Genomic DNA, 26,569 nt, shown 5'->3' on the forward strand with positions numbered 1-26,569 from the left:
CCCATTCCCCTATGTTCATCTGTTTTGTTTATTAAATTCCACACACATGTGAAATCATATGTATTTGTCTCCACCTGACTTGTTTCACTTTGCACAACACACTCTAGCTCCATCCATGTCGCTGTAAATGGAAAGATTTCATTCAACAATATGGATTTTTAAACAATGACCCGTGACATAGAACCACAGATTTGTTGGAGAAACTGTCTCAAAATTCTATCTGCTTATTTTGTGAAAATGAATAAAAATTGAAACCCACCACTCAGAATCTGTTACTGATAATCTCAGACTATCCCATAGCTATTTGCCCTACTTTATATCAATAGGAAGACAGAGATATATGGTGGTTAGGGATGAGAGCACCCTGTTTTAAATGTCGAATCTGATAATTACTCTATGGTATTAATCTTACTAGCATTTTGACATTTTTAAAACTCATTTATTTGAAAATTGAGAATTATTGTAGCAGCTTATTTAAAAATTATATAAGAAATTAATTCACACTACCATCACGCCTATTGTAAGCAGAAGTACTTCACATACTAGCCATATTAATATTTTCATTTTTAATTGTTTTATCAATATACGTTGTCATTCTCAAAAATGGTGAATAAATTTCTACTTTCTCCTCCTTTGATACCTTCCCTCAAAAACTGTGTAATTAAATTTAGAAATGCTATAAAAATTAGAAAGTAATCAATAATCACATGCAAGTGGAATAAAATGAGAAAACAAAAAAAAGATCTCCTTATTTTTCCTGAATTAGTGTGTCAGTATCAGGACATGAAGATACTTGTTCTGGACCTGGCTCTGCCACTGAATGCCTGCATCCTTGTGTAAATCACTTAAATTTCCTCGGGTTCATTTTCTTTTAAATGAAGAAAATAATGCAGGTCTTGCTCTCTTCATATGACCGCCATTAAAGTCTAAAATCTGTGGGAAGATTCCTTATCAATTTAACTGGTTGTATTTAGTATTCACAACTTTTGTCTAGTAGTATCATTCCTAAAAATTTTTCCTATGGAATGATCAAATTAAAAAGAAAAACACCAGGGGCACCTGGGTGGCTCAGTTGGTTAAGCATCTGACTTCAGCTCAGGTCTGTTCTGTTCTCACCCTTTGTGAGTTCAAGCCCCACATCGGGTTCTGTGCTGACGGCTCTGAGCCTGGAGCCCGGTTTGGATTCCGTGTCTCCCTCTCTCTCTGACCCTCCCCCACTCACAGTCTCTCTCTCTCTCTCTCTCTCTCTCTCTCTCTCTCTCTCTCTCTCTCTCTCAAAAATAAATAAACACTAAAAAAGAAAAAGAAAAAAAAACAAAGCACAATCTATGGGAAAATAAAAAGTTAAGATGGACTTCATTGAAACTTAAAACTTGTACCTGCAAAGGACACTATTAAAGGACATATACCAAAATATACAAAGACCTTTTATAATACAACAATAAGAAAGCAAATAATCCAATTTAAAAATGGGCAGAAGATCTGACTGGATACATCAAAGAAGATATAAAGATGGCAAATATGCATACTAAAACTTTCTCAGATTCATATGTGATATTAAAACAATAATAAGATGCTGTAACACATATATTAGAATGGGCTAAAATGCAAACATGAATAACACCAAATTTGGCTAGGATATAGAACAATGAAGCTTCTCATTAATTGTGAGTGGTACTGAAAATGGTATATAGGCAGTTTGGAAAACAAAGCTAAAAAGTTTTATCCTGCAATCCAGCAATCACCCTCCATAGTATTTTCATAACCAAATGAATTGAAAATTTATGAGCACACAAAAACCTTCACATTAATGTTAATAGCAGCTTTACTCATAATTATCAAAATTTGGAAACAACCAGGGTGCCTGATTGGTTCAGGTGGTTAAATGTCCGACTTGGCTCAGCTCATGATCTCATGGTTCGTGAGTTCGAGCCTCGCATCAGGCTCTGTGCTGACCGCTCAGAGCCTGGAGCCTGCTTCGGATTCTGTGTCTCCCTCTCTCTCTGCCCCTCCCCTGCTCATGCTCTGTCTCTGTCTCTCTCAAATAAATAAACATTAAATTTTTTTTTCATTTTTTTTAATCTCTATTTATTTTTGAGGGAGAGAGAGAGACAGAGCATGAGCAGGGAAGGGGCAGAGAGAGAGGGAGACACAGAATCCAAAGCAGGCTCCAGGCTCCAAGCTGTCAGCACAGAGCCCAACTCAGGCCTCGAACCCACAGCTGTGAGATCATGACCTGAGCCAAAGTCGGACGCTTACCCAACTGAGCCACCCAGGCGCCCCTAAAAAAATAAAAAAGAAAACTTGGAAGCAACCAAGATGCCCTTTAATAGGTAAATGGATAAACAATGGTATATCTCTACCAAAAATATTATATAGTTATATAAAAAGTTAACTAGCAAGCTATAAGAAGAATAGAGGAAATTTAAATGCATATAGCTAGGTGAAGGAAGCCAGTCTAAGAGTTCATGCTGTATGATTTCAACTACATGATTTCAGAAAAGGCAAAACTCTAGAGAAGTGACAAGAGAAGAGTTTGCCAGGGTGCCTCGGTGGCAGTTGAGTCCAACTCTTGACTTCAGCTCAGGTCATGATCTCACAGTCCATGAATTCAAGCCTCACATTGGGCTCTGCCCTGACAGTGTGGAACCTGCGTGGAATTCTCTCTCTCTGCCCCTCCTCTGCTCATGCTCTCTCTCATTCTCTCTCTCTCTCTCTCTGTATCTCTCTCTCAAAAAATTAATAAACACTTAAAAAAAAAAAAAGGTTGCCAGAGTGTAGGGGAAGGGAGTGACAGATGAATAGGTTGAGTACAGAGTGTATTTAGATCAGTGAACTACTCTTTAAAATACTATAATGGCATTTTTAAAACCCATACAACTGTACAACATGAGACAAACCTTAATATAAACTATGAACATCATTTTGCAGTAATATATCAATATTGGTTCATTGTTTTTTACAAATGTATGAAACTAATGCAAGATGTTAAAAATAGAGAAAACTGGGAGGGGACAGTGTACATTAAGAACTCTACTTTCTGCTTTATTTTTCTGTAAACCTAAAACTACTCTAAAAAATAAAGTCTAGGGACACCTAGATGGTTCAGTCAGTTAAACATCTGACTCTTGTTTTCAGCTCAGGTCATGATCTCATGCTTCATGGGTTTAAGCTGCATACTGGGTTCAGAGCCTGCTTGGGATATTCATATTCATTCACTCATTCATTCTCTCTCTCTCTCTCTCTCTCCCACAAAATAAACTTAATAAAATAGAAATCTACTAATTTTAAGAAAACATACATCAAAATATAGTTCAGCTGTCTTTTCAAAGTATTAATCAATTGCAAATAGCAAAATTCCAATAATTTTCCAAATTTATTTTGATGTTATATAAATGTGATTACATATTAGATCTCCATGAAAATCAAATTCATAACTATTACTCTGAGTAAATGTTTAAAATACAACTTGAAGATAAACCATTGAACAGTTTTATAATCAATTATAACATAAAACACTTGTGCATTGTCTGAAAATGGTATCAAAATTTAATTATATTAGGGTTATAACACATTATATTATAAAAACTTAATAAACACAAATTAATGCTATAGTAAGTTTCCTTCTAACATTCTACTTTCGGGTAATTATAGACCAGGCATCTGCAAAAATAGTACACACTCCTTCCCAGATTTTCTCAAGGGTGAAATCTTATATAACTGTAATATAATATCAAAAAAAGGAAATTGATATTGACACAATATTGTTAACTAAGCTATTGATCTAACCCAATTTTTTTGAGATGCATTTATTGGTATGCATTGGTGTGCATGCATGATTCTATGCAATTTTCTCCCAAGATTAGATTCATGTCACCATCACCACAATCACGACACAGAACTTCAACATCACAAAGACACTTTTGTTATTTGCTACATATTAGCTCTACCTGTCCCCCTACTCCTGTCTTGTTTTCTGGCAAGTACTAATCTCTTCTTCATCTCTATAGATTTGTCATTCCTAAATATGATAGATATGTCATCATACAATATGAAACCTTTTGAGACAGACTTTTTTTCATTAGGCATGTTTTTGAGATCCATGTAGGTTTTTACATGTCCCAATAATCATTTTTATTGCTCGATAGTATTCTATTGTATAGATATCCTATAATTTATTTAAGCATGCACCTTTTGAAGGACATTCATGTTTACAGGTTTTATTACAAATAAACCTGCTTTAAACAATCACATACAGTCTTTTACGTGTGTCTTTACTTTTATTTTTGTTTAAGATCAGGTTTATTTAGGTATAATTCACATATAATAAAACACGCAAATCTTAAGTATACAATTGATGAGGCTTGACAAACATCTAGTTATATAATCCCCATCATGATCACGATATTGACTATCTTTATCAATTCCAAAGATTTCCGTATGTCCTTTTGCATTTATGTATTTTTTTATTTTCTTTAATGTTTGTTTATTTTTGAGAGTGTAAAACAGAGCATGAGGGGGGAGGGGCAGAGAGACAGGGAGACACAGAATCTGAAGCAGGCCCCAGACTCTGAGCTGTCAGCACAGAGCCCAACACAAACCGAGATCATGACCTGAGCAGAAGTCAGATGCTTAACCAACTGAGCCACCTAGGAGCCCCTATGTCCTTTTGCATGGAATCTCCTCACTTCAATCCCAATCCCTGGCACCATTCATGTATTTTCTAATACTAAACTTGTGTTCTTTTTTAGAATTTATCAATAAAATTGTACAGTATTTAATCTTTAGTGCCTGGCTTTTCATGCTCACCAAAATTCTTTTCAAATTCATCCATCTTGTAACAGTAGCTTTTCCTTGTTGAGTAGGATTTTATTGTCAGTGTGCCACTAATTTCTTATTTATCAGTTTATGAGCATTTGAATTGTTTCCAATTCTTTGATATTAAGAATAAATTGCTATGAAAATTCAATGAGCCTTTGTGTGAATCATTTTTCATTTATCTTATGTAACTATCTAAGAATGTGACTCTTAGGTTACAGGTGTGTCTACATTCAAAAAAAACACAAGCTTGCTTGCTTTCTTTCTTTCTCTCTTTCTTTCTTTCTTTCTTTCTAGTATAATTTACTATCAAGTTAGCTAACATACAGTGTATACAGTGTGCTCTTGGCTTTGGAGGTAGATTCCCATGGTTCATTGCTTACATAGAACACCTAGTGCTCATCCCAACAAGTGCCCTCCTCAATACCCATCATCCATTTTCCCCTCTTTACTGCCACTCCCCCCATCAACCCTGAGTTTGTTCTCTGTATTTAAGAGTTTCTTATGGTTTGCCTTCTTCTCTGTTTCAAACTATTTTTCCCCTTCCCTCCCCCCATAGCCTTCTGTTAAGTTTCTCAAATTCCATATATGACTCATAATATATGCTATCTGTCTCTCTTTGACCGACTTATTTCACTTAGCATAAAACCCTCAAGTTCCATCCACATTGTTGTAAATGGCAAGATTTCATTATTTCCCATTGCCAAGTAGTATTCCATTGTATATGTAAACCACATCTTCTTTATCCATTCATCAGTTGATAGACATTTGGGCTCTTTCCAAAATTTGGTTATTGCTGATAGCACTGCTATAAACATTGGGAACATGTGCCCCTATGAATCGGCACTCCTGTATCCTTTAGATAAATTCCTAGTAATGCTATTATTGCTGGTTTGTAGGATAATTCTATTTTTAATTTTGAGGAATCACCACACTGTTTTCCAGAGTGGCTGCACCAGTTTGCATTCCCACCAGCAGGTCAAGTGGGTTCCTGTTTCTCCACATCCTCCCCAGCATCTGTTGTTTTCTGAGTTGTTGATTTTAACCACTTTGGTGTAAGGTGGAATCTCAATGTGGTTTTGATTTGTATTTCCTTGATGATGAGTGATGTTGAGCATCTTTTCATGTGTCTGTTGGCCATCTGGATGTCTTCTTTGGAAAAGTGTCTATTCATGTCTTCTGACCATTTCTTCACTGGATTGTGTTTTTTGGGTGTTGAATTCAGTAAGTCCTTTATAGATTATGGATACTAACCCTTTATCTGATGTCATACTCATACTGTTGGCTGCCTTTTAGTTTTGCTGATTGTTTCCTTTGTAGTGCAGAAGCTTTTTATCTTGATGAGGTCCCAGTAGTTCATTTTTGCTTGCTTTTAATTCCCTGGTCTTTGGAAGGAGACTCATTAAGCAAGAAATTGCTGTGGCTGAGGTTAAAGAGGGTGTCCCCTGCCTTCTCCTCTAGGGTTTTGATGGTTTCCTGTCTCACATTTAGGTCTTTCATCCATTTTGAGTTAATTTTGTGTATGGTGTAAGAAAGTGGTCCAGATTCATTCTTCTGCATGTTGCTGTCCAGTTCTCCCAGCAACATTTGCTAAAGAGACACTTTTTTTCCATTGGATACTCTTTCTTGCTTTGTCAAAGATTAGTTGGCCATATATTTGTGGGTCCATTTCTGGGTTCTCTATTCTATTCCATTGGTCTATGTGTCTGTTTTTGTGCCAATACCATACTGTCTTGATGATTACAGCTTCCTAGTAGAGGGTAAAGTCTGGGATTGTGATGCCTCCCACTTTGGTTTTCTTTTTCAACATTACTTTGGCTACTCAGGATCTTTTGTGGTTCCATACAAATGGATTAGATTGTTTGTTCTAGCTCTGAGAAGAAAGCCAGTGCAATTTTGATTGTGATTGCATTGAATGTGAGTTGCTTTGGATAGTACGTTCAGTTGTTCTGCATCTCTATCAACACTTGACTTTGCTGGTTACTTTTATTTATTCTAATGAGTATGTAATGGTATGTCAGTGGTTTTAATTTGAATTCCCTAGTGAGTAATGATGTTCAGCATCTTTTCATATGATTGTCATCTGTATATTTCCTTTGGTGAAGTGACTATTGAAACCTTATGGCTGCTTTTTAAGTTTTAGAATTTTTTTTTAATAAATTTTACTTTTTAAAATAGTTTTAGATTTACAAAAAAAGAAACCTGTAATGACATTACAGAAAATTTCCATATATCCCACAGTTCCACCTATCATTAACATATTATATTAGTATGATGTCTGTGTCACAGTAAGCCAGTATTAATACATTATGCTTAACTAACGTCCACATTTTATTAAGATTTCCATGGTTTTTATCTAATGTCCTTTTACTGCTCCAGAATCCTAACCAAGACACTATATACATTTAGTTGTTACCATTATTTACCATTACATTTAGTTGTTAGGTTGCCTCAGGATCCATTTGGCTGTGGCAGATTTTTTAGAATTGCCTTGTTTTTTTGACCTTGATAGTTTTGAACAGTACTGATAAAGTATTCTATTGAATGTCCCTCTATTGACATTGTCTAATCTATGTCTCATGATTAGACTGGGGTTTACTGAGGGGAAGACAACAGTAGTAAGGTGCCATATTCATTACCTCATACTAAGGGTACATATACTATCTACATAAATTATCACTTTTGATGTTGACTCTTATCCCTTAGCCAAGGTTGTATTAGATTTCTTCATTGTAAGTTTATCCCCTTACTTTTCTGTACTGCACTCTTTAAAAAGAAGTCACTACTCACAGCTTACCACTTCAGTAATTGAGAGGTATGCTTCATCCCCTTCAGGGTAGAACATCCACGCAAATAATTGGGAACTAATCAGCATAGGAAATTTGCCTATTCTCCTTCAACTATTTATCAATCCATTCATTTCATTCATTGAATCATTTATATCATTATGGAATCAGATATTTACTTCATATTTTGGGTTATAATCCAACACAGCTTCATTTGTTTTGTTGTTCAAATTGTCCCAACGTTGGCCTCTGGAAGCTCTTTCATTTGGCTCTGTGTCCCTTTGACATATTCTCATCATTATGCTTTTGTTTTTGTTTTTAAGTGCTCCAATACTTTCTGGCACTGTAAGATGCTCCAGCCTTATTTTGCGTATTTCCTACCATAATCCTAGAATCAGGCATTTCTGTAATGAAACTTGAAACTTTTCCCCATGAAATTGTCTTTGCCTTATTGTCAAAGATCAGTGGACCAGATTTGTGGCTCTATTTTGGGGTTCTCTATTCTGTTCCATTGATTGTATGTCTATTCTGTAACTAATATGCTTTCTTAATTCTTATTACTTTATGATAAAAATCATGAAATTGGGTAGCATGTGTCATCCAACTTTTTATTTTCCAGTATTTTGTTGGCTATTTTAAGCCTTTTGTCTATCCTATAAGCATTAGAATCAGTTTGCTTCTATCGACAAACTAGAATGCTGGCATTTTTATTGCCATTATATGAACTCCATAGGTCAAATTTGGAACAATTAATATCGTAAAAATATTGAGTCTTTAAATCCATGAACATGGAATACCTCCCTATTTAGTTACATCTTTTTTTTAATGTGTATTTATTTTTTGAAGGAAAGAGACAGAGAAAGGAAGAGGCGGGGGAGGGGCTGAGACAGAGAGGGATACACAGAATCCGAAGCAGGCTCCATCTCTGAGCTGTCACCACAGAGCCTGATGTGGGGATCGAACCCACAGACCGTGAGATCATGACCTGAGCTGAAGTCAGAGGCTCAACCAACTGAGCCACCCAGGTGCCCCTAGATCAACCGTCTTTATCAAAGTTTTACAGTTTCTGCATAATGATTCTGTACATATTTTGTTAGTTATATTTAAGTACTGCTTTATTTTTAGTACTGTTTTAAAGGTTATTTATTTCAAGTTCCAAAATGTTCATTATTTTTATATAGGGAAGTAGTTGGCTTTTTGTATTAATCTAGTGTCCTGTGACTTTGATATATTAAATTGCCCATTGTGAGGTATCTGAGTGGCTCAGTCATTTGAGTGTCTGACTCTGGATTTTGGCTCAGGTCATGATCTTCCAGTTCATGGGATCAAGCCCTGTGTTGGGCTCTGCACTGACAATGTAGATTCTGCTGGGGATTCTCTCTCTTCCTCTCTCTCTCTGCCCATTCCACTCCCCCTCTCTCAAAACAAACATTTAAAAAATAAATTGTCCATTTTAAGAATGAATCGAAACAGAAGAAATCAGAGATAGTTATGTTTGACAAAATATAAAAGGTCATTATACATGTGAAATAAAGTTCTATTCTAACTCATCATTTGTCTAATTGCCTACAAAGGAAAGGAAGCAAGTCATTCAAACATCACTGAGTGAGAACCTCCTACATATAGGATGCTGTCCTGGAAGTTTTTCAGGAACAAAACAAAACAAAAAAGTTATCCACATTATCAATGATTTTACAGTTATCTTTTTAGCTAACATCAACTGCATGCTTACCATGTGTCAGGCATTACAGAGAGTGCTTTACATGCTACTTCATTCAATTTCCACCACATTCCTACAACTCTAGTCAAGTTCAAACAAAAGTACAATTCTAACTAAATTAAGTGAAATAAAATCAAAATAGGTAATTAAGAGATTTTAACATTTCAAGGCTCTGAAACGTGTGGGTGAAAATGGATCAGGCACTACACATACACACACACACACAGACACACACACACACACAGTGCCTACTCTTTTTTACCCACTTCTCTTTATGTTTTGACTATTCTGTCACACTAAGAACAGATTCCTCCATATGGCAGAGACGGTGGATACTTATAGCTATCAAGGAGAGTCCCCATTGCATTTTCAAGCAGGGAAGTTCCAAGATAGTGTCTCTATTGACATTGATTGGGTCATATATCTATCCATTAACTAATTACCATCGGCAAAAGAACAAAGCTCCCTTATAGGCCAGTCCAGGTCCTGTACTCAACCTTAAAGGCCATAAAGTGGAGCCTCATGATTGGCAGCCCCACTAGAAATGAGTACTGGGTGGGGGATTTTAAAAATCTAATGCCAGTTATAGGTAGGTATCATTTTATAGATGAGAACATGAAGCTTAGTATTTATATAAGTTATTGAAAGTCATCTATGTAAAGTGCCAGAATGATATTTGATTTTGGTCTGATTCAATTATATACCCAAGGTCTAAATACCTAAGTTACACTGCCTTCCCCATTCCTGTTTTAGTAGTGCTTACAACCTATAGGGAAGAAAGAAGGAAGAAGAAGAAGACCAAACTAGATAACCAATATAGGATAACAAGGTGACCCAGAATCTTCTCATCAGTCACAGAAGATATAATGATCAAGTAAGGGAATTGATAAAGAACTTCTTGGAGAAATGAAACTTAAAGTAAATTTTAAGAAGGATAAAGGATTGGTGAAGGGGGAAAAAAAGAAAATATGAATCTATGTTTTTCTAGTTCCAGTTAGAACTATTTCTTGTCAAAATAGCATAGAGATTAGAAATTAAAAAAAATGGATTCTAGGCTTAGCTGCTGATTCATTTGTCACTATGGACAACTCATTCAGTCTGTAAGCTGTTTTTACTCATCTACAGCATATGGACACCAATATCTGCCTATTTGATGGATGTGTCATGCAATTCAAACTGGGGAGCAAGTATCAAAGCACACTGAAACCAATAAAAACTCTTCAAGTAAGAGCACTGTTTTTCATACTATATGCTTCCTCTTCTGCATAACATTGTCATCAACATTCTTTAGAAAATCCTAGAGAAATTAAATCCTTATTACAAAAGCAGGTTTTTTTGACAGGTAGCTGAAGGGGCAAATTTTATACCAGCTAATTTATCCTTTAACTATTAGTTTATCTTACTCTTTTAATCCGAGGGAGCTGTTTTTGCTAACCATTTCTCTTGTGAATTAAATTCTGTGCCTCGAGTATTTTTTTTCACTTCACCCAGATGAAATATTTATTTCTTTATGCTTTATAATCTTCAGCAAACAGGGATATCACACTTTCTCCACACTGATCATTAATTTCCCCTGAATCTTTTCCTGTGTAATTTAAGCCATGCTTTCATTTCTTCTTATGGGAAATGTCTTTTCCCCTCAAATACTTCTAATCCTCTTGGGGGACCCTCTTCCTATGCAATTCCAGGTGAGAATAAAGCACTGATTTATGCTGTCTGTATCCACAACCCTAAAGCAAAAAGTGAAATGCCTCATTTTATGAATAATTGGTTTGTTAAACAAACCCAGAGGCAATGAAAAAGATAATGAAATTTGTGTTTGATCTCATTTATTTTGACAGTTGCAAAAGTTCAAGTCCAATTTTGCATGTTAATATTGGTAAGTAAAGGTACATAAAAAAATTAAGTCAAAAAAGATGCAAACTCACTAGTGCTCAAAACCATTAAATTGTGACTATGTAGGAGAGCACGTTTCTTATAATTTGGGGATGTATTTTGTCAAAATGTCCTGCACATTTCTTGTTTCTTTTTTTTTCCCCACAATAGGATAAATAGCCCAATGAAAACATTCTTTCAGGGAACCCACAAAGAGCAGCAGACTGCCCTTTGATCTCATAGCGATGCTGTTCCTGGACAGGATACCTGGATCTTAGAAAGAAAATGTCTGTTTTCTTCAGACTCAGTTTTTTTGGTTTGATTTAGAGAGAAAAGTGGTATTTTTAAAAAGGGATATAAGTATAGACTATAAATTAAATGAATAAGGTAAAAAAAAATCAAGACAAGGATATAGAAGTATTATTGAAACATTGTGATGTAAACGTAGAAAAATAAAAGAAATTACTAAAATTGGTTATATCCAGGGAATGAGATTATAGCTAGGGTTCAGTGGAGTGGGAATTTTTCATCATAGAGCTTTTGGTACTATTTGGTTTGTTTTTATTATGGACATATTACTTTAGTGATGATATTAACAATGATACCAATAATAATAATAATAATAATAATAATAATAATAATGTTAGAAGAATTAAAGTTAATAAGGAATAGCACTGAAGTCTACAAAATAATGAAGTCATAATTCACAATTATTAGTCTAATATAGCATCATAATACCTCTTTGAGTTACATAGGTCAGATTTATTATCCTACTATTCAGATTAAAAACTTAGGGTTCAAAAACATATGGATTTCTCCCAAAGTTATCTAGCAAGTTGGGAATAGGGAAACAGAGAACCTGTCTCCTGAGTTACATTCTAGTGCTCTTTCCTGCTTACGAGATTGAAAAAGATGTTCCCAAGATTCTAATCACAAGACCAAGAGAGATTTAGTGCAAAGAGGAGCAGTGAAAATACCACTTCAGCCAAAGAAATAGCAACTGAGAGGTGATAGTCAAAATCATTACCTGATTCAATAAAGTTTTAAATAATAAATGTGAAAGCAGTTGATCTATCTATACAGATCTGAGAAATTGCAAATAACTGGGCAGAACCCTGATATTTTTAAAGGTACACATTTTCTCATAAATCAGCCCTGACCAAACATACAAACACATGAACACACAAACACAAAAATGAGTGAACCATAGTCTGACATAATGGGGCAATGCTTTGATTGTAGATTTAGAGACTGTCATAAACAAGTACTACATTTCTTCCACTAAAGTAAGATCAGTATAAATGTATAAGCAAGTACTGAGTAGAACATGTCTACAAATATCAGTAATATATCCTGAGCAACTCACATCATGCCCCCACCGCTCTTCCAGTCTGCCATGCCAATGAGGAGTCCTACTTGCATCTTTTCTATTCTGATTATGGTAAATATTTGAAGACATGTCCAGCAATAGGAAAATATCACAACAAGATATAACCCAAAGAATTTGGGTGGGTGATATTCAAGCAGAACAAAGTGGGAAGAACAGGAATAAAAACTCTGAATTGGGAAGCACAGAACTTATTGAAGAACAAGAGATAGTCAAGCTGGGTTGGAGCTTCAAGGGAGACAGGAAGGGTGTGGGACTTCAGAGAGGGCCAGGGCCAGTTCCTAGAGGATACTATATGCCATGTTGATAAATTTCACTCTCCAAATGTCCCCATGGTTTACTCCCTTACCTCATGTGAAACAAGTCAGATGCACAGACTTTCCTTGACCACTACATCTAGAATAATAGGTCCACTCTACCCCTCTTTATCTCTTTGTCTTGTTACTCTCTCTACAACTCTTTACCATACATATCTTGTTTCATCGAAAAAAACATTGTTATTCCCCACTAGGGTGTAGACTCCAAGAAGATAGAATCTGTTTCTGTTTTGTTCACTACTATATCCCCAGTACCTAAAATAATGGAATATATATAATAAGTGTTCTATAAGTGTCTGGAAGATGAATGAATGAAAGAATTTGCTTTTGCTGTTGTAGCTGGGAGAATTGAGCAATTCATTCAGCCTCTCCATATTCATGTATACATACCTCACTGGGCTGTTGTGAGATCAAAGAACATGTATGTATTTACTCTGGGTCTGACACACAGTAAATTCTCAAAAAAACAATAGATTTTAGAATCAGAGAGATGTAAAAAAAAAAAAAAAAAAGAGAGGGAAGCAAAGAGTCAACCAAACTATGCATCCATTCTATTTTTCAGATATAGCACTTCTGTTGATTTAAATAAATCTGTCTAAATGTGAAAAAAAAAAATCTCTTCTATCTTCATCAAGGAAAGACACACAGAGAGAAATAAAAGAAAAAATTAAAGAAAAGCCTAAGAGTTTAGTGAGGGATACAAGAGTTTCACTTATTATTTTACAAAACCAAGCACAATAGTCCTGCCACAAGTTTTTCTTTCCCACAATAGTACATAAGATTCTGCATAGGAAGAGTGTGCTTGTGTATGTGATACTGTGTGTGTAAACACCTAACTACAAAATCACATATAGAGTCAGTGGGAAAATTGAGACTTTTCCTCTCATCTTCAGTACACAGTAGAAACAACAAAAAATAAGCAAGTCTTTCTGCTTTTGCAAAATATCTTACTCCTGACTCTGAGGAGTTGGGTTTCAATTTATAGACATAATTGTTGCATGATTCCTATCCAATTAAAAAAATCAATAATGTAGCATTGATCAAAAATACTCAAGCAGGATGCCCATGGATCAGAGAATCAAAAGCCTGAGGCTTCTAAAATATACTCAATTTTGAGGTTTATCTACTTTGTTTATAAGCCATAGCCTATTTGCCAAAAAGATTCAAAGTAGTTTAAGGAATACTTGCTTTTATAACAAAGTTGTGTTTTCCACTATCCCAAGTCTTTCGGGAGGCGGGGGGGGGGGGGGGGGAAGCCAGAGCTAACCCTGTTCATCCTATCCAAGTGCACTTGTGGATGTGGGAGAAGTGAGGGGGATGGGGATGAAGATTATCCAATCACTATTTCTAAAGTAAAAATTCATGACAGGTAGCAGCTGAATTATCGCGTATTTGTATTAGCTTCAAAAGAACCAAAGTGATAGATATATCATAGGCCAGTGGTTCTCAAATCTGTGTCTTTCAGGATTACTCTCAGAGCCTGTCAAAAAAAAGTTGAACTCCAAATCTAGCCCCCCTCACCCCAGGTTTTGATTCTGGGTGCCATAAGTGAGAACAAGGAATCTGAAAGGTTAGGAATCACCTGAGGTGCAATTTATGGTCCGTGAGCCGTATTTTCAGTACTCCTAGAGTAATCAATCCTCTGGTCGCTGTCTTGCATAGGACTTGTTTATTGACACCTTTTTTATTTCATTAATTCCCTCTGCCATAATCCAACCTCCCTAAATTTTCTCTTAGTCTATTGTGTGAGTTTGAACTGGTCCCACTGTAAATGTCACTTTATAAGACGACAAATGCCTACAGATAGCCCTCCCCAGAATTAAGTAATAGTGACAGGTAAAGCAGCAGATATGACAGAGATACAGAAAGACTGTCATCTCATTTAATGACTACAGGATTTACATTGGCATTTTTAGTAGTTGAATAAACTAATGTTCATAAAGATCAAGTTACTGGTCAAACTCACACAAATGGGGTAGGAAAGGCTTTAGGAAAAGCAAAAAGTAGAATGGAAAACTATTGTGAATGTGAGGTTGGAGGTTAAATTTCAGTTTTTGGGAGGCACATTATTGATATTAATTATTCTCTGAAGGATCAAAGTAGTCCAATAAATTGGCTGTGCTAAATAACATGATTACAAAAGAAGATTGTAGTGCCTGTTATCCAATCCCAAATGCAAGTAATTCAAAAGTGAACCGAGTGAGGTTGCACATGATACAGGAGTGAAAAACCCTTGCCAAAAGTGGTATATGTGCATATGCATGTGTGCACCCACAAGCTTGGGTGATAAACTTCTGGGCCAAGAGGTTATCATCTTTTTCAAAGAACAGCTGAGATGGAGCGGATCACAAGGTGGCACAAGGCATGCAACCTCAAGAATTAAAACTTCCATTTATAACCTTTCTTTTAAAAGAAGAAAAATTGATTAGAAGTTTCTCAAATCAAGTGAATTAACTTCAGTAATTCTAATCCCTATGCCCCAGGCTCTCTGCAACCAATCTCTTCAGGTCTTCTTGAAGCTAGCTTGTAATTTAATCCTGTGTGGTCTGTATGAAGATAGGAATCACATGTTCTCAGTCAGATGAAAAAATGTAGGCCCTTTTGTCCAGGGACCTCATCCATAAAACATGATTGAAATTAAGCCATTAGCATGAAGAGAAACTAGCATTTCATAAATTTCAACTTTCATTGCTATGTAAATTTAATGCATTTAAAATAATGTATGAATATTTATGTTTATATTATCTGTCTGGGTTTTTTTTTTTTAATTTTAAATGATTTAGAGTGCATTACTGCATTTTATAAAGCCCAGTAATTGGCTGTATATGGAGCTACAAAACAGAGATCCATTTCCTTCTCAAAGAAAAACTAACTATACTAACAACAAAGTCCCAGAAGGATATACTTAAACACACACACACACACACACACATACACACACACACAATTTACAATTGAACAAAAAATTATAAAATACCTGGACAAAGCTTAACCAAAGAGCTGAAAGACCTGGGCTTGGAAAACAATACAACACTAATGAAAGGAATTGAAGATGACACAAATAGAAAGATATTCCATGCTCATGGATTGGAAGAATTAATATTGTCAATGTTCCCATATACCCCAGAGCAACCTACAGATTCAATGTAATCCCTATCAAAATACCAATATTCTTTTTCACAAAACTAGAACAAATAACTTTAAAATTTGCATCAAACCACAGAAGACCTTGAATAGCCAAAGCAATCTTGACAAAGAAGAACAAACCTGGAAGTACCACAATTCTAGATTTCAAGATATACTACAAAGTTGTAGTAATCACAACAGCATGGTACTGGTACAAAAATAAACACATAGATCAACAGAACAGAGAGTCCCCAAATAAATCCACAATTATATGGCCAATTAATCTATGACAAATGACGACAGAATATACACAAAGGTCACAATTTCTCTGACATCAGCCATAGCAACATTTTTTCTAGATAGGTCTCCTAAGGCAAGGGAAACAAAAGCAAAAATAAACAATTAACACTGCATCAAAATAGAAAGCTTTTGTACAGCAAAGGAAACCATCAAGAAAACAAAAAGACAACCCACTGAATGGGAGAAGATATTTCCAAATGATATATTCAATAAGGCATTAAGATCTAAAATATGTAAAGAACTTCTACAACTCAATCCCCAAGAGAAACCAAATACGATTCCAAAAAATGGCAGAAAATGTGAATAGACATTTTTCCAAAGAAAACATATATATGGCCAACAGGCACATGAAAACATGATCAACACTCACTATATGCTAACTATACAGTAATTAAAATAAAAACTTAATAAAAACTCAGAAAAAATATACTCCACATCACTAATTATCAGGGAAATGAAAATTAAAACCAAAAAGAGATATGACCTCGCACCTAGTAGAATGGCTAAAATAAAAAAGACAAGAAACAGGGTGCCTGAGTGGCTCAGTTGGTTAAGCAATGGACTCTTTTTTTCTGTGCAGGTTATGATCTCACAATTAGTGAGTTCCAGCCCTGTGTTGGGGTCTGCAGCTGGCAGCATGGAACCTGCTTGGGATTCTCTTGCTCACTATCTCTCTCTGCCTCTCCCCCACTCACACTGTCACTATCTCTCTCAAAATAAATAAATAACATTTTAAAAAAAGACAAGAGGGGCACCTGGGTGGCTCAGTCAGTTGAGCATCCAACTTCAACCCTGGTCATGATCTCACAGTTTATGGGTCTGAGGCTCACATCAGGCTCTGTGCTGACAGCTCAGAGCCTGGAGCCTGCTTCAGATTCTGTGTCTCCCTCTCCCTCTGCCCCTTCTCTGTGCGCTGTCGCACTCTCTTTCTCTCTCTGTCAAAGATAAACATTTAGAAAAGACAAGAAAAAACAACTGTTCATGAAAATGGAGGAAAAGGAACCCTCATGCACTGTTAGGAATGTAAATTGGGGCAGTCACTGTAGAAAACAGTGTGGAGATTCCTCAAAAAATTAAAAGTACAGATATATGTCCCAATAACTCCACTGTTGGATATTTGCCAAGAGAAATGGAAAACATTAGCTTAAAAAGATGCATGCACCCCTGTCTATTGTAGCATTATTCACAATAGCCAATAGATGTAAGCAGCACAAGTAACCATCAACAGACAAATGCATAAGGAAGTGTGATATATGTATACTATGGAATACTATACAGTCATAGAAAAGGATCAGATCATACCATCTGAGACAACATGGAAGGACCCAGACAGTATAATGCTAAGTGAAATAAGTCAGACTGAGAAAGACAAATACCATGATTCCACTCCTATGTGCAATCTTTAAAAAGTAGTAAACAAAAAGCAGAATCACTACTATAAATACAGGGAACAAATTGATGATTGCTAGAGGGGAGGGGTTGGAGGGTTAGGAAAAATGGGTGAAGTGGAGAGGGAGATACAGACCTCCAGTTATGGAATGAGTTATTCATGGGAATAAAAAGCAGAGCCTAAAGAATACTGTCAATGACCTTGTAATAGCAATATAATGGGACAGATGGTAGCTATACTTGTGGTAAACATAGCATAATGTATAAACTTGTCAAATCACTAAATTGAATACCTGAAACTAATGTAATATTGTATGTCAACTATACTCAAATTAAAAAAAAAATAATAAAAATAAGGATGCCTGAGTGGCTCAGTTGATTGAGTATCCAACTTCAGCTGAGGTCATGGTCTCATGGTTCATGAGTTTGAGCCCCACATCAGGGCTGTCAGGGTGGAGCCCACTTTGGATCCTCTGTGCCCCACCCCCGTCTCTGCCCCTTCCCCACTCGTGCTCTGTCTCAATAAAAATAAAAATAAATAAATAAATAAATGAAAATTAAGAAAAAGTAACTACTAAGACCCTTCCAAACTAAAAAGGAAGAGGAGTGATACCAAATCTAAAGGCACCAATATTAAGAAGCACTAGGGAACAATCAAGTGGCTCTATAAAATGCACATTTAAAAATGACTAATATTTGAGCCATATGAAATGTAAAACCAGCAACAACTAAAATTTTAACATTTATTCATAATTGAGCTATGCTCTAAGCACCAAAACATCATGGGTTTTATTCTTTTTTATTCTTGGGGCCTAGCACAATCCTCAACATATAGTATATGAATTACAGGTTCATGTTTATGACAGAGGCACATTTCATCCTGCATCTTCTGAAGCTACAGACGGTCTCTGGAGAACCCTGGATAATACAGAACCAATAGGCTATCCATCTATCCATCCGATCTATCCATCCATAGATATACATTTATATACATATACATACATTGTGAGAGCTAACAGTTCTGAAATTTACAGGTCAGGCCAGCAGACTGGAAATTCTGGCAGGATTTCTATGTTACAGTCCTGAGGTATAATTTCTTTTCCAGAAAATGTTTTGCTCTTAAGGCCTTCAACTGATTGGATAAAGCTGGTCTACGTTACCAAAGGTAATCTTACTTAAAGCCAACGGATTGTAGATGTTAATCACATCTATAACATATCTTCATAGCAATATCTAGACAGTTTGACCAAACACCTGGCACAACCGTCTAGCCAAGATGACACAAAATTTAACCATTGCAGACTTAGAGGTGGGGAAAAGCCTCATGTTGAAGGTTGACGGTAACAGAAAATTTTTTAACAAAGATGCCTCATTATTTCTATGATTTAATGAAATACAAACTTATCTTTTTAACCTTATACAGCCTAATGTGATATTTTACATTGGTAAGCATTCTTCTGAACATGGTTGTTCAAAGACTCAGTTTCCTTCCATCTTTTGCCTCCAGTATCTCTCAGGTCCTCATTATCCTCTGCACCTGGTCAGCAGGGCAGGAAATATAATATTGGATATGAATAGCTATTACTTCCCAGCTCTATCCCAGAAGTTCTATTTCTTCCACTCACACTCCAATCCCAAGATCTAATCCTATGGCCATATTTAGAAGCAAAGGGGCTTGGCAAGCTTATTGTCAGCAAAACTTACTTACTCTACCAGAGGGGAAACACACAGTCTCTCGGCCATCTAGATACTACAATGCAAAAGGAACCTCAAGAGTTCATGTAAATAAAGTCATTTGTTTATAAATTAGGCTCTGGGTCAGCCTATCACTAAGTATGTAGGAAGTGTTTTCAAACACATATTCCTGTGGCTCTTGATTCATAGGTCACACTTTAAGAGGTCTGGTGGGAACCAGAAATTCGTATTAAAAAAAACAAATTCCCTCAGATCACACCTCTAGTTAGAGATGCACTCTAACCAGAACCACTTAATTCAAATCCAGTATTCATCTCCAAGCAAGGTCACAAACTAGTTGATAAATGGATACCTACCATGGAACTCAATGATTCCCAAACTTAGTGAGCATGCATATCCTAGCTCCATTTAACCAACCCCCAGCTAATAATTTTAGCTAAACTTTATTAGGCATTTTAGATGTAGTAAGCATTTTTCTGGGAGTACTGCATGAATTACTAATTTTCCCTGTACAGAAACATCAAAACTTAACTATTATCTCCAGTATTTTACAGATGAGAAAACCTAGACACAGGAAGATTAAATTAAATTCTAAAAGTTATACTAGGAGATGAGAGAGATAGGATTTAAACCTCAGTCTTGCATGTTTCTTAGTGCACTATTATCCAAGTGATTCTGATACGCATGGTCTAAAACACATTGAGTGAAGGGCTTTTGATTGAAATTGAGCAAAGTTTTGTTGAGAATCACTGCAATAAATAATACTTGACTTTTCCTCTCTCACTTAAATCTCTCTCCAAATAACTTCTCTGAATTCCAAGTCTGTATATCTAACTACTTATTCCAGATAGCTCAAAGGCAATCATAATACATGACCTAAAACAAACTGGCAATCTCTTTCTAAACATTAGGGTCCCTCCTAGTGTTACCCATCTCAACGAATGTTGACGTCTCCCCCCACTCCAACAGTGCAAGTCTATTACCCGGGAATCATGCCAATACATTTTTCATCAGCATTCCCCATCATCCCTATACAGCCATAAGTTAGTTGTATCATTTTATGTACACATTCTCTCTCAAAACCATCGTCTTCCCACTTTACCAGCTTCCAAATTCTTACCACCATCATGTTGCTTTGGCAACTCCCAAAGCCTTCTAAACAGGCTCCAACCTTCTGATATATATACTGTGCAGTCGCAAGATTGATATTGGAAATATGTAATGATTGGAGCCCAAAATACTTAATCATCCTTGTTATCTCACAATCCTCTGCTCAGACCACTCTTTCCATTTTTCCAACTTTCGTCCCCTCTTTTTTTAGGGTAAGTTTTTGCACATATGGGCTTGCAATTCTCCCTTTAATCCACATTGGATGCTCACTTAACCACTCTAAACCTCACCACCTCATCTATACAATGGGACCAGAATCCCACCATTGTTAAATGATAAAAGATGAAACAAACTTTTCAGTGAACTTATTTCCCCTTAAATAGTTCTAAATTATAAAAGATTTCATCCAACATTCTCAAAAGATATATCCATTTTCTTGTTCCTAAAATTGTGATTGTATTGAATCTCTAGGTTGGAAAGAACGTTTAAAAGGATTTATTTATCTCATTTCATAAATCTGTTGAAACAGCGCATTTTTACCTGAAGGCAGCAACAGACATCTTAAATTATTGTCAAGTTAATAACACCCCCAGTATGTTGCATGTTTGCCAAATATTGAACTATCATAATTTGCAATACTACTGCTTTGTTCCAGAATCATTAATGAAATACACATGCCTTCATAGGCTCTGACATGAGAAAAGGACAATTTCAAATAAATGAGCAAGAAGAAAAAATACTAACTAGTATCTAATTTCAAAGAGCAGAGTGCAGCACTCAATTTGAAAATGAATTAAAATTTGATGTTGGTATAAAAGTTGGAAGCATAGCCAGGTTCTCCTTGAGATAATATTAATGTTAACTTAATAAACATATTAAGAAAACTGGCTTGTTTAAGAAACAAAAGTAATTATATTAGGAAGATCTGTATCAGTGCACAGCCAACTTGGTACAGCAAAAAATTAGAGTGTTTGAAGGACAGCGTAGAACTGTGAAAGTGGACATGCAGGGGAATTCTGGAGATAATAAAACAGCAGCCAAGACAACAATAGTAGTTTTATTTAAGTTTAAATCATTAGAAAATTGCACTAGAAGGTTAGCTGATGTGTAGAAGAATCCAAATAAATAAGTTTATAATAATTGAAAGAACTGTTGGTATGATTTAAGTCTTTTGGAAATTGAAATTATTTAAACTCAATACTCAATAGTTTTTTAAGCTCCCTTGAAGGAATCTTTGTAATTCTCAATTTTGCTTACTGGAGTTTTAGGCAGAATTATATAATTTTTTTAATTAAAAAAATATTTTGAGAGAGAGAGAGAGAGCATGAGCAGGGGAGGGGCAGAAAGAGGAGAGAGAGGATCCCAAGCAGGCTGCACACTGCCAACACAGAGCCTGACATGGGCTCCATCTCTCAAACCGTGAAGTCATGAGCTGTGCCAAAATCAAGAGTCCGACCCTTAACGGACTGACCCACCCAGGGACCCTGGCGGAATTATCATTTTATCAAGCAGTAATGTGCATAGATGATAGAGACAAAGGACCGATCATCAATCACTGTGGGTATATAGTACCATGACTGAGGCTAGGCTTTACACTCAGACACAGGTTCAATTCCACCACTAAACCTTGCAGACTGTGCAAATTTGACCAATTACACAAGCTTTCTAAGTCTCAGTTTCCTCATTTGGAAGATAGGGATAATATTACTTACTCATTGGTTTATTTGGGGTGAGGGATCTAATAAGGTTATTATGTAAAGTGGCAGAACCAGGATTCCAATCCAAGTATTCTAACTCTAGAACCTCGCATTTTAAAAAGGACAATGCTATGCCCACCTTTCCATTCTACCTACAGGACTTGGATGTCCTCAAGTGTGCCTAGAACACAGTAAATGCTCAGTAGAGGTAGAAATTATAAATCCAGAACAACAGTTTATTTCTTATTTTTTGGACATTTAACCCAAATTGATCAGAAAAATAAATACCAGACTTTGGCCTAGCATATTGTCTTTAAAGACTGAAACCCAGCAGGAAATCAGGTAAGTCTGATTTCCATTTCCTAGAGGTACTTGCAGAGATAATATGGTATACTACAAGCTTGGGCTGTATTTTTTGTGTGTTTTGATTGCTTTACTCATCACAAACAAATGTCAGTCACTCAAACTAGCACTTGTATAGGGAATCAATGCAGTTTAGTCCAGACATGTTGGACCTTACCCTATAATGAAGGCTGACCTTTCAACTCACTTAGTCCTGCGGAGAATCTGATTTATAAGACAACCTCCCTTTTTGTACTAACTCAGAAAAAAAAAAAAAGTTTTGCCCCTAGAGTTTTTGAAAAATAAAAACTGTGTTTTAATACACAAAGAGATTACTATCTTAAAATTCCCCAGATAAAACATTTCTTAAGGCAACAAAATTTTATTTACAAGTACATAATAGGGGCACCTGGGTGGCTCAGACAGTTGAGCATCCAATTCCTGATTTGGGCTCAGGTCATAATCCCAGGGTCATGAGACAGAGTCCCACATTGGGCTCTTCTGAGGGTGGAGCCTGCTTGGGATTCTCTCTCTCTCTCCCTCTGCCCCTCTCCCCTACTCTATCTCTCACAAAGAAATAAAGTGAATGAATGTACATAATAGACAGCAAGGCTTGACATAGAGGGCCTGGCCTATTGGCCTGCACTTTAAGAGTGAATTTCTGGGGAGAGAGAGAAGGAAGATCCTGAGCTCACCTCCCACAGACACAGGGGCGACATCAACACGTAATGCAACTCACTCTGAAAATGTCCTGAGACTGATGGACCAGATCTTCCACAGGGCAGGAGGGAAGAGACATGGTAGGGAACAACCCTCCCCACCTCCCACAGTGCAACAGCAGCCCACAGCAAGAGAGATGTCAGAGGCATGAGAAGGGAGAAGGGAGGGGATCAAGCCCCAAATTAGGCAACTATGGTCCTGGGGACCTGCACCAGGAATATGGGTCCCCACAATGCCTGGCTTTGCAAATTGGCAGGGCTTGGCTTGAGTTTTGAAAATCAGTGGAGCTTACCTCTGGGGGAGCCAGAAGGCTAAAGGAAATGTAGTCTCTGCTCTTAAAGGGCCAGAGTGCTTTCCCACTCAGCCTAAGACCCAAAGCAGCAGTTTGAACAGCACCTGGGGTATACATGAAGATTTATTGACTAATTTTAGGAAGCGTGCTGGAGGGACAGGGATCTGTAGGAGCTTTCTCTGGAAATAGAGATCTAAGCCAGTGCCATTTTGCTTGCCCGCTTTCAACCTAACTAGTAAGACACTGGTGCCAGCCAGTTCCAACACCCCCCACCCATGTTGCTAGCACCACTTGCTCCACCCAGGGGTTCCTTTGTGGATTTGCCCTGGCAGGCACTCCTCCGAATGGCCCCTGCCTCACCACACCTGACAGGCGATGTCAGGCAGGACCAGCACGCCCCAGAGGAGCTACTGTGGCACCAAACCTGTCAAGCAGCCACAGCCAAGACTGGTGCCCCTCCAGAAAAACTCCTGCCCTGGGAATTGGGGGAGCTAGCCCCAACTACCTGTATACCTGCAGTAGCTACAGCTAGCCCTCTCAGTCAGTCACACCAGGGCAAGCTCTGTCACCTAGGCACCTGCAGCAGTCACAGCAAGTCATTGCAGACAGCCAGGCTGAGGCCAGGCCCCACCTCTCAGAATGCTCAGAGCACTCATGGCCCAGCCACAAGAGAAGGGCACACACAGCTCACACAGGGGATGTCTCTGGAACACCTGTTTCTTTGTTTTTTCATTTTAAAAAAATGTTTATTCATTTTTGATACAGAGAGACAGAACGTGAGTGGGGGAGTGGCAGAGAGAGAGGGAGACACAGAATCTGAAGCAGGCTCCAGGGTCTGAGCTGTCAGCACAGCTTAACTGACTGAACCACCCAGGAGTCCCTGGAACACCTGTTTCTTGTGACTGGAAAGGACTGTATCACTGGGTGCCATAGGACATCTTCTATATAAGGCCACTACTTTTCAAATCAAAGACATAGCTAGAAAATTTGCCCCCAGGAGAGAGACTATTTGAAGATGCTCTGATGGCTGGTAGTCATTGACTTCTATATTTGTCTTGTCTTCTTAAACAAGTTCCTTTGAGCCCATGGGCATTTCAATTAAAAAAACAAAGATGTCTGAAATGACAGCCTGAGGTGACCTAAACAGAGGAGAAAATTTAATCTCCATATTTATTCAATTAAACTAATGGAAAACTGCACCTTTGTCAAATCTGTTAGCATCTGATAATAAAGTTGTTAACAGAGGTTCAATAGCTGATTTTTTTTTCCTTTTTTTTTTTTTTTTTTTTTTTTTAGTGATAACAACTTGCTGACCTTTTACTTTTTGGTTCAGTGCTGATTAGCCTTTCATCTAAACTTTGGCCTTGCAAACTGTGTTTAAAAGTATCTGAAAAAGGGGCACCTGGGTGGCTCAGTCGGTTGAGGGTCTGACTTTTGTTCAGTTCATGATCTCATGGCTTGAGAGTTCAAGCCCCGCATCAGGCTCTGTGCTGACAGCTCAGAGCCTGGAGCCTGCTTCAGATCCTGTGTTTCCCTCTCTTTCTCTCTGCCCCTCCCTGCTCTCTGCTCGTGCGTTCTCTGTCTCTGTCTCTCAAAATAAATAAACATTAAAAAAAATTTTTTTTAACTATCTGAAAAAGAGGTCAGTAATATAATCACTGGAAGGCTAGGTCTATTTAGAGATGTATGTGTAAGGCTGATGGTTGAACAAGGCCAAACCAGCAAGAAAATGAAGCAAATGGGGAAGCAACATCTCAGGAGGAGACTGGTAGCTACTGAAGAATCTGGCACAACAAAAACAAAAACACAAGCCAATTAGCCAGTTATGATATGAGCCAAGTGCACCCAGGAAGTCCAAAGAGGTAACCCCCACCTAAAGGGCGGGGCCCTGTGCTCTCTCAAGGCCAAGAGAAGAGGAACATGCATACTTCCCCTGAGGCACACATTAGTCACCATGCCTTCCCTAAGGACCACTGAATGAATGAACTTATTCTGGGTGAACAAGACAGAAAGCTTGAACATTTAAAGGCAAAGACTATGTATAAAGTAAGAGCTATTAACTAAGGCAGATGTGATTCCAGTTCTTCCTACAGGAAGAAAGCATGACATTGAGAGGATAGTTATAGGGCTGGGAAGGAAGAGACCTGGGCTTAAATCTCATTTGAAAAACTCATAACAATTTGAACCTTGTGAAAGTTCCTTGGTATCTATGAGCACCTCTGTTTTATTTTCATTTCTTTCCTCAATAATAATACAAAGCCTTTTGAAGAAAATGTGGAAACACAGAAATCTAATAGAAATAGGTTTTTAAATCGCCATGATGTGAAACCCTATAAATGCAAAGAAGAGGGCTGAAATGGACTTCCTTGAGAGAGGTGCATCATGGGACTGGGACCCAGAGCTCGGAAGAGAGGCTGCTTGCCATGCAGTGCTGAAGTCACTCAACTAGAAAGAGTGATGAGGAGGACCCAGGACCTAGACTTTTTGAACAGGCTGTCAGGCAGCTGGTGTCTAGGAGCATGTGGGGGTCAGTGTGAGAGGATGGTATGGAAGGCATGGAGGAGATATGTGCTGAGAAAACTGTAAACAGGATTCAGCTGCGGCCACAGGAGGGTTCTGCTGCTGCTGAGGCAAAAAAGCATTTTGGGGATGGTGCTTCCAGGAACTAAGAACAGAAAATGCAACCCAGAGAAGCACTTTTCCTTTGGACAAGTCCCAATGTACAGACATCCTTGGGACTACCCTGCTCATTCTATGGTTCCCTAAATTAATAAATTTCACTATCGTGGGCTTATTCCTCTTATTTCCAACTAAGCTTCTGTCACATGTAATCAGAAGGGTCCTGAGAGAACTTCCCAGCACGAACACTTAAACTGTGAGAGGTCTGATAGAGAGTATTTGGAAGACAGGGCATTTGGAAGAGGTGGAATCTAAACAGGTAAGGGGTTCCCACAGGTGGACATCAGAGGAGATATGTCCGACAAAGAGGAAATAG

The sequence above is a fragment of the Acinonyx jubatus genome, chromosome D2 (assembly GCF_027475565.1).
Source record: "Acinonyx jubatus isolate Ajub_Pintada_27869175 chromosome D2, VMU_Ajub_asm_v1.0, whole genome shotgun sequence".
Classification (NCBI taxonomy): domain Eukaryota; kingdom Metazoa; phylum Chordata; class Mammalia; order Carnivora; family Felidae; genus Acinonyx; species Acinonyx jubatus.